Source organism: Cyprinus carpio, chromosome B1 (genome assembly GCF_018340385.1).
Source record: "Cyprinus carpio isolate SPL01 chromosome B1, ASM1834038v1, whole genome shotgun sequence".
NCBI classification, from domain to species: Eukaryota; Metazoa; Chordata; class Actinopteri; order Cypriniformes; family Cyprinidae; genus Cyprinus; species Cyprinus carpio.
Genome location: NC_056597.1, coordinates 36,556,308 through 36,571,159, shown reverse-complemented (window position 1 = coordinate 36,571,159; position 14,852 = coordinate 36,556,308). Strand labels below are relative to the sequence as shown.

General features: G+C 35.9%; 1 pseudogene; it reads right to left on the bottom strand.

Moving 5' to 3' along the window:
• Positions 1-14,852, bottom strand: part of LOC109086071 — a 137,775-nt pseudogene that overhangs the window by 99,287 nt on the left and 23,636 nt on the right.

The following is a 14,852-nucleotide window of genomic DNA, read 5'->3' as shown; positions in this document are numbered from 1 at the left end:
TTCATAATTATGGTCAGAAAAATATACCAGGTACAGAAAAAAATCAGCTATCTTACACCCTGATCTCACATATGATGAAACTTTCATTTAGTGATGAAGAAACATCTAACATTTAGAGGACGCTAGATTTCATTCGTCATGGGTAAGCCACATCTCTACCCATAAACTCCCTCCCAATCAATACTCACTGTAAAGTGATTGAATTCAAGACTCAGAGATCTCCAGTGCAGGCCGCTGTTTATTGCCCTAGACTCCCAGCATCTAAGACTGCTTGTATAAGGATCTATAAATAACTGAATGTGTCATGATAGAGAGAGAGGAAGAGCTGACCTGCGAGGGGACGAAGAGAGGAAAGACAACACTTCCTGAAACACAGCGCAGCAGAGCTGACATCTGTGTGAAAGGTCTCGGCCGGGTCGAGCAATAGAGTCGCAAACACACACACAAAACAACTGAAAAAAGTTGCAGTGGAGAGTGCTGATTATCAACAATCGAAGGTAGAGAGCTCAAGAGTGCCAACGACCTTTTCAGCAGAAACTTTCTGAAAGTATTTTCCCCATACGTGAAATATATTGATCCACCAGAAATGAGTCATTTCTACAATGCAAATGATGCAGTTTATATTACGGTGTCATTGTTATACATGTTATATGTACTTATTATTATAATAACAATAAATTATGTATAATTACATACAAGTAACCCTAGGCCAAACCCTAATCTTAGCCCTAACCATACAGTACATGTAGTTAATAAATATTACTAAATAATATCTAAATGTATAATTACACTTTAGCAAGGTGCTAAAGTAATCAAAATAAAATATAAAATATTCCATTATAAATGTAACTTGCATTTATGCATTGAATAAGAATATAAAATATATATAAAATTATAATGAGAACATAAAAATGACAAAAAAATATTGGCTATAAGTACACTATATATATATATATATATATATATATATATATATATATATATATATATATATATATATATATATATATATATATATATATTTGTTTTGGATTTATTACAAAATATTTAAATATAATAATGACATAATAGAAACGTACAACTAATTCTCTTGAATAACATGAAAAACAATGCATAAACAAATACAGTATATGGGGTCCACATGAATTATGTAAGAATTGTTGTAGCATTTAAATAGACATAAAGATTTTGATTTCTGAAAAAAAATCACAAAAACAAATATTTAATATTCTACACTATTTCTAGGTCACTCTCAGGTCAATGAGAGCCATGACTCTTCATACACTGTAAAAAAAATCAATAAGTATGATCAATAAAATCATGGCAACATACAGTATGTTTTTCCATTACTTTAACAAATTTCAAACTCTTTATATGAGTTATATGATATTCAACTCGATTTTTAAATCAGTTTAATATAATTTGAAAGTTGAAATGGCTTGTACAGCCAATTTAATTAAACTTAGAAAGAAAGAAAGCAGCAACTAAACAAAGACAAAGTTTGATAAAACTTTTTTTTTAAAGTTGAGTTGAAATTGGTGGAAACTTCTTTACAATGTACAGATAGTCCTATATTTTTCTGTCGAAGCTCAAGATGCTCTTTGAAACATCTCAGAGCATGCTGAAGCTCAGGTACAGCTTTAATTAAAGCAGAAGAGACACAAACCAAAGACATTCACCTTCATTTTTCAATACAACTTATTCCATTTTACAATATGGGAAAAAATAGCTACCCAGACTTTTGCACCCCATGTACTGTAAGCCTTGCTGCATTACACAAGAGACAGCGCAGTCCTTTTGTACTTCTGCTGCTCCTCACCAAAGAGAAACTCTATTCTCAGCTTCAAAAGAGACACGAAAAACAACCAGCCACCGACAGCGCATCAGAACAAACAACAAGAAGCAAGGGCCAGAGTCTACACCCTAACATGAGCAATATGTCAAATAAAGAGAAACGATAATCAGTATTAATACTAATGTTGTCATGTGTGATGCAGTGTGCAGGGAATCCCTCTGGCTGTCACTCACAGTCACAACTCTATCAATCATGAGATTACCAAGTTATCATTTAATTGCTGCTTAATATGATTTACAGTACATTTACTGAAACAAGCCCACTGGGAGGAGCACATTGGTGGTCACTGCTAATGAATCACACTTTGTGGGATTTGAACAGTGCAACCTTTTAGGCTGCCAGATTAGATCTGTAACTACTAGACCACACAACATGCTCTACATGACTCTTTTCACAACACACTACACAATTGTCATATTTTTCCACTTACCTAGCACTTAACTACCTAAAAACTATTCAAACTACAGGTAGCATACAATAGGGATGGACGCTATTACTTAATTATTTTTAATTATTATGTTAATATGAGTGCTGTCAAAATTGGCGTGTTAATGCAGGCGATTCATTTTTCCAGTTTAACAGCGTAAAAAATATTTAACGCATTAAGGATTTATCTATATTTAATTGAGAATTTAGTGTTTGATAACTTTATTCAATTTCTGTATATCTCCTACTTGCTGAAGGGCACAGGTAAATATGACATTATTATAATGGGTTGATGTGAAGATTGTTTAAAGTTCACTTAAATTAGAAGCTGTTGTTTTTAAGTTTAATAAATATTAAAATTGATGGCTCTTAATTATACTGTAATTTTAGAATGGCTATAGTCAATGGTTAAATATTAGGAAAAGAAAAGGTATTAACAACATCTATACACATAAATAAAATTGCCATCAGATAAAAAATCAAATATATACTGTCTTTATGCTGTTTCTACATAAAATTAAATATATACTGTCTTTATGCTGTTTCTACATTAATTTGAAAATGATTGCAATATAAAAGTATATGTAAAAACTTTAATGTTAGGTAGGCTTAATCATGTTTATTAGCAAATAATTTCAGGAAAAAAAGTGTGATTAGTTTTTTTTTATCGAATGACAGCACTAATTACTACAGTTATTTTTGTTGGAAGATTCAACAAAACGAATATGTGTATATTTTTTTCTCAGAATTGAGACATAAACTCAGAATTCTGACTTCCTTTCTCGCAATTCCAAGTTTACATCTTACAATTCTGTTTTTATTTATTTGTTTGTTTCTGCCACAGAATTAAAAACTAAAACTCAAAAAGTAACTGTGACTTACAATTTTACATTTATATATTCTGAAAAAAAAAGTCATAATTCTGAGAAAAAAAGCCTGGATTGTAAGATTGTAAGAAGTCACAATTACCTTGTTTATATTTTTAGAAATAAACAGACATTTTTGACTTTAAATTCAATGGATGAGCCACATTTAAGGCACAGTGGTTCTCTACACCCAACAAAACTCTACATGTCTTTACCAGTTTGGGACACGTTCTGCTTCGGATTTTCACTTTATTCCACATTCCTCAATGTGTAAATAACATAAATCTAGCACACTATAAATGGTCATGTCGCCATATACTACCGTACAATGCCAAACTCAAGCTGTGCATTCATTGGACAATCAGATCGAGCTGGTGTGCCAAATACAGGAGCAGATGGCCTGTTTTCTGCTGGAGTCTCAGTCCTGTTTGATCAGCTGTGTGTGCCTGACATCATCCACCTCCAGAGAGCTCATTACAGGAGCACGAAAACCAGCAAATTAAGTTTACACATAAAAACCACCACGCAGCCTCAATGAGTCAGTGCTGAAGACAACGCTTAAACTCTCATCAGCCCACAATGCAACTCACCTCAGGCTGAGAGAAAGCTGCTGGTCCTTAGACTTGAGGAGATCGGTCACAGAGAAGCTGCTACTTCCCAAGAAGTTGCTCTAAAGAGAAAACACAGGAGAATATGGTCATGACATGAACGCAGACGTCAACCAACTGTAGAACACGTGATAAACGCACTGGGTGATTATCTTACACACACTTTTCATTAATCACATCTCTACTGTATATCAAAACTGTACTGCAACTTTCATTTACAGTTGCTTTTTAAATTCCGAATCAATTTCTGAATTTGAATTTGAGGCAGCAAATGGAATATCTAATTTTAATGCGAAAATGAAATGTAATGAAGCAGAATCAAAATGAAATGAAATTCTAAATAATATAAGTGTAAAAAAAAAAAAAAAAGTGAAAGTGACGAAAAGTGAAAGGAAAACTGAAAAAAAGAAGTCATATGCTTTACAAACAAGACAACTATGTGATATACAGACAGATGAAATGATGGATGGATGGATGGACAAATGGTGACATACTCAGAATTCGTAGCTCTGCATTTAACCCATCCGAAGTGCAACACACAGAGCAGTGACAGACACACACACACTGTGAACACACACCGGGATAGTGGGGCAGCATTTTATGCTGCGGCCCCCGGGGAGCGGGAGCAGTTGGGGGTCGATGCCTTGCTCAAGGGCACCTAAGTCATGGTATTGAAGGTGGAGAGACGAACTGTACATGCACTCCCCCACCCACAATTCCTGCCGGCCCGAGACTCGAACTCACAACCCTTCGATTGGGAGTCTGACTCTCTAACCATTAGGCCACGACTTCCCCCATTTGAATACTGAAAAAAAGATTCATATGCTTTACAAACAGAAAACACTAGACAGATATAGACAGAAAAAAAAAACAAAAAAAAAAAAAAAAAATGTCAGATAGAATGATAGATTGATAAAACAATACAAAGACAGACAGACAGACAGACAGACAGACCGATAGATAGATAGATAGATAGATAGATAGATAGATAGATAGATAGATAGATAGATAGACAGACAGACAGACAGACAGACAGACAGACAGACAGACAGAGATGGACAGAGACAGACAGACAGACAGACAGACAGACAGACAGATAGATAGATAGACAGACAGAGACAGACAGAGACAGACAGACAGACAGACAGAGATGGACAGACAGACAGACATATAGATAGATAGATAGATAGATAGATAGATAGATAGACAGACAGACAGACAGACAGAGACAGACAGATACATAGACAGACAGAGAAAGACAGATAGACAGACAGAGACAGACAGACAGACAGACAGACAGACAGAGACAGACAGACAGACAGACAGACAGACAGACATATAGATAGATAGACAGACAGACAGACAGAGACAGACAGACAGACAGACAGATAGACAGACAGACAGACAGACAGACAGAGACAGACAGACAGATAGACAGAGACAGACAGACGCACAAAAAAAAAAAAAAAAAAAAAAAAAAAAAAAAAAAAAAAGACAGACGGACAGAGACAGACAGACAGAAAAAAAAAAAGAAAAAAAAAAAAAAAAACCAGCCAGACAGCCAGCCAGCCAGACAGACAGACAGACAGACAGACAGACAGACAGACAGACAGACAGACAGACAGACAGACATGATGGTTTGCAGGGAAGATTTTCATTTCTGTCACACAGTAATCATCTGCTTCTGGCCTGGAAACATGTTTGTGTGTTTCTACATGAATCCAGCAGTGCATTGAGCATGAATAAACACACAGTGCAGGAAAGAAGCCATCAATAAACATACACAAACACACAGAGTGGACAAGAGACAGCTTGCTAGAGGAACAGGAACGGAGTTGAAGAGTAAGAGAAAGGAAAAATGATGTAAGGGAACTAGAAAAAGCGTGATGTTTAGCAGTCGCTCCACAGACAGACAGACAGACAATGACGGAGGCCGACATACTATATTGAAAGCTCTTGGAGGAGTGACGGTTCAGAAATGTCTGGTCTCAGAAGGATGCAGCAGCTTAAACACAACTGCTTTGTCAAGCAACATAATAAGAAAGCATAAATGTGGAATGGATGTGTTCATCATTCTGGTTTTGTTCCACTGAGAGAGAACCGGTCATAGCAAGGACACGCAGCCCTCTACGCTGCCTTAATTAGTAATTACAATACACACACACACACACACACACACACACACACACCACACACACACACAACACACACACACACAGACCACAGAGAGAGAGGAGAGAGAGAGAGAGAGAGAGAGAGAGAGAGAGAGAGAGAGACAGGGATCCCTGGACATTTCTCCAAAATTAATAACTGTGCCGCATTCTTCACTGTAAAGACTCTGTGGAAGCCAAAACAGACTCTGATTTGGAAATGCTGTGGAATTGACTAATACATGAGTTAAATAGAGCTGAGAGTTTCTGTGCCGTTTACACAACTGGCTGGTTTGGAGCATTTGTTTCTCCCTTGGTTCAGATATACAAATATACATATACAAAGATGGGTAGTAATACAAAAATTAAATACTTTTAAATAGAATATATCACATTTTAAAATTTAATTACATGATTACAAGCTATTCACACAACAGCAGTAAATTATTCATATTTTCTCCTTAAAAATTTCCTTTCATGTTTATTAATGTGTGTTCAAGTAAGCAGGGATTCCCAAACATTTTTATCAGCCAAACCCTTTGCCTTTGAGAAAAAAATATTCACTTGAAATATACCTGAGAAAGTAAATATATTTCAGTAATTTATAAAGACAAGTTCTTGGATGTTGGTTAATGGTCACATTGACATGCAGGTAAACAAACAGTTCCATATTTAGTGTTCAAGTGTTTAATTTTGATAGTATATAAAATAGTTTTATTTTTTATTTTACACTTTTATGACTGAATTAACTATAAGCTTTTTATCAACTATTAATTACAGTCAAGGAAACCATGGTGTCATGTAATGTTTAATGTATTTCATGATGTTGATGTATACAATATAATATAAAATATAGGAATATATTTTCTTCCACTTTGTTTTTTTATTTATTTATTTTAATTTATTGATGTGGTACATTTAATTCCAAGTTTAAAAAAAAATTATATAAAAACAATCTAAAAGTAATCTAAACAGTAGCCAGAATACAACTGAGATATGCATATTTCTGTTAAAAAACATTATTCAACTCTTCCACTTTACAAATCCAACTCACTTTAATATTATCTCAACCCAAACATAAGTGGCACGCAATGTCGCCAAATCTTCCTGTCATTTGCATGTTTGTCTTTTTAAAATAATGATTTCCTCGTGAAGGTGCGCGTATGGTGTTTACTGAGACAAAGTGTTGTCAGAGATCAAGACAGGATCTTGTGCTTGACATGATGAAATACGTGGGAATACGGTTAAGCTCTGACAGCAATGTGGGGTAATTGGGAACAACAGTGCTTTTCCCTGAGCAGGCACTGGTTTAGCATCATCATCACTTCAATTCAGCTAAATAAGAAGGTCACCAGCCACTATACAGGAGGTTAAAACAGATCAAATAGTGATTAATTGATGTTTTACATGTGCTGTAAAGGTTACAGGCCAATTCACAGTATTGACAAAAGACTTTAGTGGAAGAGCCAGATGTGTGTCGAGATAATAGCTAAATCCTCTACATACACTTCAGAAGTATCAGCCTTATAGACACACAAATAGTCTCCTAACTTGTCTTGGTCTATGTCTATTTCAACACAATGGTTGCACCTGACTAATGTAAGTCAATTGGATCATTTTAAAATGTATATTGAATACTGAAGGAGTAACACAGTAAAATAAAACAATAGAAGAAGTAAATATGACCCCAGACTTAAGGCAAAAGGCCTTAAATACACTATAGTGATATATATTCTAGATACTGGTGCTATACAGGTATGACAACATGTCGTCATCATATACAAATAGTTTAAATATAAAAAAATAACAATAATAATAACAGCAACATTTGAGTACAAAAAGGTGAAAATAATCACCTCAGCAAGTGTGTAACCACTTTTCCAGTTTACTTAATTCATTCTGGCATTTTATAACCTCTCATTTTATGAGATCTCCTGTATTATTTTGCTGTAATCTTTGTAATCTTGTGTGTTTTGCATGCCTTTCTACCCCGTATACTTTTATTACTCAACAGTTCCTGAAAACTATTGATTTTATCACCTTGAACAAAAACTGAAAATCATTAAATATATGATCAGGGATTCTCAATAGCAACATGATTTAAACCTCAAAAATCAACCTTTAGACCTGTAGCAAGCTCTTGTTTTACTGATATGACCATATTTGATATATTTAGACAGGTAGGTGTTTAGGAAAGTGGTTTTAGTTTCTGTTTAGTGTTTTTGAAGCAAATAGCAAAACTCAAAATGACCTTTTACACCAGAAGGCCTTTAGTCCTATTGTATTTTACTCTAGAAGCATATTTGTCTTGCTTTTCTTTTTCCTAGAGCACTTTTAAACAAACACACTCACAAACAGTGTGAAATCTTGATAAACAAACCACCTGCAGCGTAAAGGGTTTTTTCTTTATTTACTTTCTTTCTTTCTTTCTTCCTTCTTTCCGTGCTGAAGAATCTCTGAGGCGACTCATGAAGGACCAGACAACACCGCAGAAATAGTCTCAGTCTAAAGATGAGTCACATGTGAGAGCGTTTTTATCTCGTGTACATTTCCTACCACTGGTGGAGGAATTTTTCTGCTTTTAAAGGGCATCCTTTACACTGACCTCTTCTGCACAAACACTTCCTTCCTTAACGCTTTCATGCTAATAGAGCAGCTTCTCAGGTGCATTGCAACATAGCAAAACCACACACACACACACACACACACACACACACACACACACGCACACACACACACACACGCACACACACACACACACACACACACACACTTGTATAAAGATACCCAAGAAAACAAAAAACCACACCAGCTAGAAAAAAAAACCCAAAGCTATTGGAGCAATTTATACTACAGACAAAACAGGGCATCTAAAAAACCTGTTACAGACACACATAAACATAAGCAATAAATGTGATAGACACAAACAAACACAGAGAAAAAGAGGAGACGCAGCCCCTCATTTTCACCAACAGCTTTATAGTTCATAGCCAGAAGGAGCAGGACATGCTCATTCAAGCAGACGAACATAATGAAATTTGATAAGCATTTCCTGAAGGAAACAGCAGCATTTGGAAGGCAGCAAACGTGTTCTGGTTTAAGGTGAGTGTATGTGTTAGTCTTTGATTCAGAGTGAATGAAATGCCGCATCAGAGACGCTTTATTGCTGTCATGTCACGCAGCACAGACACATCCAGGATCTGACCAGCAGCACATGAGAAACAACACATGCAACAATAAAGAGTTACATATATGCAAGGAAGACCAATCAGTGTACATATAGATATTGCAATGACATCATCATAGTTGGATACATTTGGAATTCTGAAGATTCTGTGAATGTTCTATGAAGTTAATGGGAAATTTCCAAGGTATAAACACAAATATTATATATATATATATATATATATATATATATATATATAACAGCAATAAAATTAACAGCATGTGTGTATGTATCTTGTGAATAGTTAATGCAATTTTTATTAATACATTACAAAAAATGACAAAAATAATTGTAATATTTACATTTTAATTTTATATTACATTTTTGTGAATAATAAATGTTTTGAATATTTATTAAATATGTTTAATATAAGCATTAATATTGTTAATATTGTGTAATAAAGTTAATATTTAGGCAATAATGCTACTATATTGTGTTAATAATGTGTAATATATAGATGTGTAATATATGTGTTATTAATGTGTAATATATATAACATATATAATATATATGTTATATATATATGTATATGTAATATATAGTGTGTAATATTTCTGCCACTAAAAAAAAAACTATATCGTCTGATGTAAATCCAGTTTACCAATCATACTTAGCACAACCAACATTGAAATTACAGCCAAAAGAAAAGCTTTAAATAGAGAACATTAAACAGTTCAAACAGAATCAAATCCAGTAGTTTAATACTAAGTGTTGAACAAACCCTTGCCAGAATGTCTGAGGAATATCAACATTGTTCTGCTTTGCAAGTGAAATAAGAGAAAGAGGAAAGATAAAAGTGAAGTTTCCGGACATTTATAATGAGCTGCCACTGTCACTCTCACTCTCTCTCTCTCTGTGTGTCAGAGACTAAACGCAAACTTCTGATCATGCCCTCCCCTCGTCACTGGAGGAAGTGTGCATGTTCAAAACATGACACTGACATAAACACAGACGCACGCTTACCTTGCTCTCTAAATGAAGACATACCGCACACTTCAGCTGTTCTTATAAACCTAATTCTGACTCTAGACTACCTCAAAGAAACTTTCCACATGCTAGGACTCAAAAATTATCATGCAATTTATTCATAAATCATCCGATAACCTGCCCATATGGAGATATGCCACATTTAGCTCACATCTGGGGACCATTTTGTCCCCAAACTACAACAAACACACATCTGGCTCTTTAAAGACGACACGTCTCACACTCCAAAAATTCCCAAATGCACTTATTTCCCACACAATTCCCACACGGATCACACCAATGTCAGTCCAGCAGCAACCAGTCCATCCCACCTATGCGTTTGGGTCATTGACTTCGCTGACAAACAAGAACCCTTAAGAATGACCTGCACCTGCATAAACACACTCAAACCCTGCATGTTGACATCCTGAAAGCAGACTCACTTGTTAATAGTAGCGCTCACACTCAGAGGTCCACAGAGGAAGTGTCCTAGCAGAGCAGTCGCGGGGCAGAACCACCTCACAGGGCTGCTGCACAAGACCGCATCTCCTCCAAAGGATACATTTGCAGCCTCCTTCCTCCCGTCTGCGCATACCAGCCGGGTGAGCAAACACACGCGCATGCAGCGAGCACACAGAGCGGTGACACGACCAACTGAACGACTGAATAAACCACTGCAGATCTGAGCCCATGCCAGAGACACTGAGAGAGAGAGAGAGAGAGAGAGAGAAAGGGGGAGGGAGTAAGACTGGGGAGGCGTGTAATACTCAGAGATTAAGGAAGGAACAGAAAGATAGAGAGAGAGAGAGAGAGAGAGAGAGCGCACACACTGTGAGAGAGAGAGAGAGAGAGAGAGAGAGACTGCAAAAGTAGGTGAGACAGAAAAGAGAAACAGACACACCTCACATGGGTTAAATAGTGACGGGGTCAGTGACTCAACAGCTCCTTGAATTAACACACAGAGATAGATGCTGATTGTGTGTGTGTGTGTGTATGGTCCATATAGACTGATATTTGCGTGTGTTTGCTCTACAGTCGGAGGAATTACAGTTATACAGGCTTACAGCTAATCCACAAACATGCATCAGAGCCACGTTTTCAGAGAAAAGGGGGGCCGCGGCTCTTCAAAAATGTATATAAAATAATAAAATAGTTTACATTAGAATTAAAGCAAAAGAAACATTATGAACCATTAGGGTAAATGCCATATAAGGCATATTTTATCTAGTAAGCGTGTTTATAACAACACAAACACAGTTTCTGCAGAGCTGCACCAAAATGGGTGCTTTTCACATTTTCGGGGTTCTCGGGTTCAGAAGTCGTCATAGTTTGGTAAACTTATACAGCGGAGGACGGAAACTAAAAAAATTTAATTTTCCCATTTGCTTCCAAAAAAAAAAAAGAGATTATGATAGTCCGAAGAGAAAAAGATGCCACATTTGCTGCGACTCCCTCAGCCATTAGTAGAAACAGCACACAGGACTAGGGGTGGGTGATATACATGTAGACATGATTAACTAGTAGAAATTCGTCAACTGGTAGAGATTGTGGACTATCGTCTCTATCGCAGTTACATGCTCACGTGACATTGCTGTGCTATGTAGTCACAAAAACATATAGTTTTCCCATTTTTTAAGCATTGCAGTTTAAAAAACAAGTAATTTTAAGTCATTAAAACGCAATCTGCAGCAAAAGAGAACTCATTTCGCTATATGCATGCACTGTTTCTGAGCGCTGTCAGAGATGCACACGGCATTACTCATAGAGTATGCGGCAGCTTTATAGGCCTTGAAAGGTTAAATACACACAAAATGACCCTCTTTGCAAGTATCTTCATAAACACAGCTGTTTAGGTCTTAAGTGAAAGCAAACAGCTGAGAAAGACAACACACGTGTAACAGTAATTGGATCTGGGCAGCTCTTAAAGTGACAGCAGTCTAATATTCCTGCTGTCTGTCTTTCATGTTAATCAAACAACAAAATAGAGAAAGATAAGAGAGTGATAAGAATTATGATATTTCTTTGGCATCAAAAAATATGATAACATAAAGACATTATTTAAAGCAAAAACAGCTATATTGTGATTTATATAGCTACTGTGAAATAAAAACATATTGTGATATAAGATTTTGGTTATATTGCCCACCCCTACACAACAGCATTAACCATTTTTCTTAATAAAAGGTAGTATAACATAAAGTGTAATACATATAAGTACACTTTAAATTCATGGATGATTTATTTAAGTAACCGAAAAAATTAAGTATGGAATGTTGGAAAATTCATTCACTCAGCTGTCGCAGCTTTAATTACATAGTGAAGGGGGAGGGGCTATCAGACTCAGATTATGAATGACAAAATAACCATATATAATTCATACACTACGTGGTTGCATAGCATAAGTACATATAAGTGTATAGTGCATCATTTGGGACGCAGCTAATGTTAATAACTGTGCAAACGCACCATCACAGTCTTTAAAAAGTGATTTCTGTGTTTCCTACATTGCATATTTTCTTTCAATATGCCAGAATTCAGAATAATAAATTATTATTAATGCTACTGGGGTGAAAGTAGTGGAAAATACCAGTCTAGGGTCACATGAGAGGTGGCTGTGCCTCCACAGTGCTGTGATTGGCCAGTGAATCTTCTAAATATGTCAGACTAGTGGGAATGGATGGACTAATTACAGAGTAAACAACTTTACCACCCAGACATCACCAGTTTTTGGTTGAATCATGATGACCTTGAAATGACAAAGTCGGAGAGAGAGACGGTTTTTCAGCTGTGTTAAATTAAAGTTGCTCATACCTTTTTATGACAGCTGCAGTGTTTACAGATAATTTGATGACTAATGGTCTGAAAAGTAGGTGGATATTAACCATAATTGAACAACAGGTTGCAGTAACTAATAAAAGCTACACAAAACTGCATTACTATAGTTATCTTTGATGCAAAAACAGTTTAAAACATAAAATAGATTAGACTTAAAAGACTGATCACATCTTCTAAAGTGATCAGTCACAAAAATACTACATGCACATGCTTTTCATTTTAGCCTACATCTTCACACTGAGGTTTCACGCCAACATGTGCTCAGTTTAGTAGGACTATACATAAACCTGTTGCAATCATGCACAAGCAACAAACACATGATTACAAACCAAAAATGAATCAACTTAATTAAAAAATTGAAATTTATTGATGAATTCCACTGGACACATAAGAAACCAATGAATGTCAACCGTACTGTAAGACCAAAAAGGCAAAACTGCATGTTAAAGCAAACCAAATGGTGACTGGCCAATTCATATGTCAATCAAACTGTGTCCTCCATTCTAAGTGGGTGGGACTTAACCAGAATAAGCTGCTTATTCAGGCTGACGATCAAAAGTCTGGCTTCATAAGATTGTTACATAACCTCTAACACCACTGGAAATGAATGGTGACAAATTTATATCACATTATTAAATAATAACATTTCTCTATCACTTAATTTTGCTTGCTATTGACAGTCGCGCTTCAACAGCACCGACCTCTGAGACTATGAATCCAGATATCTGAGAACTGCAGGTCACACATCGCTAGGCTAGAATTACAATATCTCGGGCATGCTTGTTTAAGCTTAATCTGGTCGGTTTCAGCCTAAGAGCCTTTTTCTTTTACTGTAAACAACCTTTAAACCAAAGAAACTTCTAAAACACACACACACACATACACAGAGTCATGAGAGCAAAATACAGGTCGTACTACACTAGTATCTGTTAAGACGCTGTAGGCACATGCACATCTGTTTACTAGCAAAAACATCCTGAGGTGAATATGAGTGACTGAGACTGAACTTCCTCTAACAACCTGATGTAATTCCCGCTGAACATGACACATGGACAGAAACAGTCATGAGATCTCAAACTCGGTCTCACGAAGGCCATTGCTGTCTAGACTAATGTTTACTTACATCAACAGTGCTTTGAAAAAAAGAATAATGCATATTTTGCATAAAGAAATGAGAGTTCTTCTTTTGCATTGTGACATTTGCTTTTTTCTTTGGGATCATGTGACGATACATACTTTCTCTTGAATGTTTACATGCATTTACTTAACAGAAGATTATACGTAAATATACAGCTTAATAAAATCTCAACAGAGAAGCACAGCTTGAACACACTTTCCACTGAGCAATATGTGTGATTCATCAGAAGTACTATAGCACAAACACAGCCATACGGAAGAGTGACCTACCAGCTTGAACGACAAACACTATAATGCTTCTTAACTTGTATAAACAGCGGAAGGCCTTTGAATCAAATCATCAACCAGCAGATCAATCCACAACTGAACTTACTATGGTTAACAACTCGTAACAGACAGGAAAACCTGCAGTGCAGAGTCATTCCACAACAGGCCCATGCTTGCCCCAAACCTTCACATGACCAGTACAGGCCAATCTGCTCCACTGCACCAGCAGGGATGAACTAAAGTCAATATTGGCTTCTTTTCAATTCATGAACAGACTTTTGATCATCATACTGAATAAGCAGCTTATTCTGTTTAAGACCCACCCACTTAGATTTGGGAATTTACTGAATTGCAAATCAGTGGAATTTTATTAGTCATACACAAGACAAAACATACATTTCAAAACTATTTCTGATTAAACGTTACTAAATAAAATTTAATTATGTCAAAATTTAAAACACATTTTATCAAAAAACACATATTTTTGTCACTTTATAAAAATAAATATTGATCAAA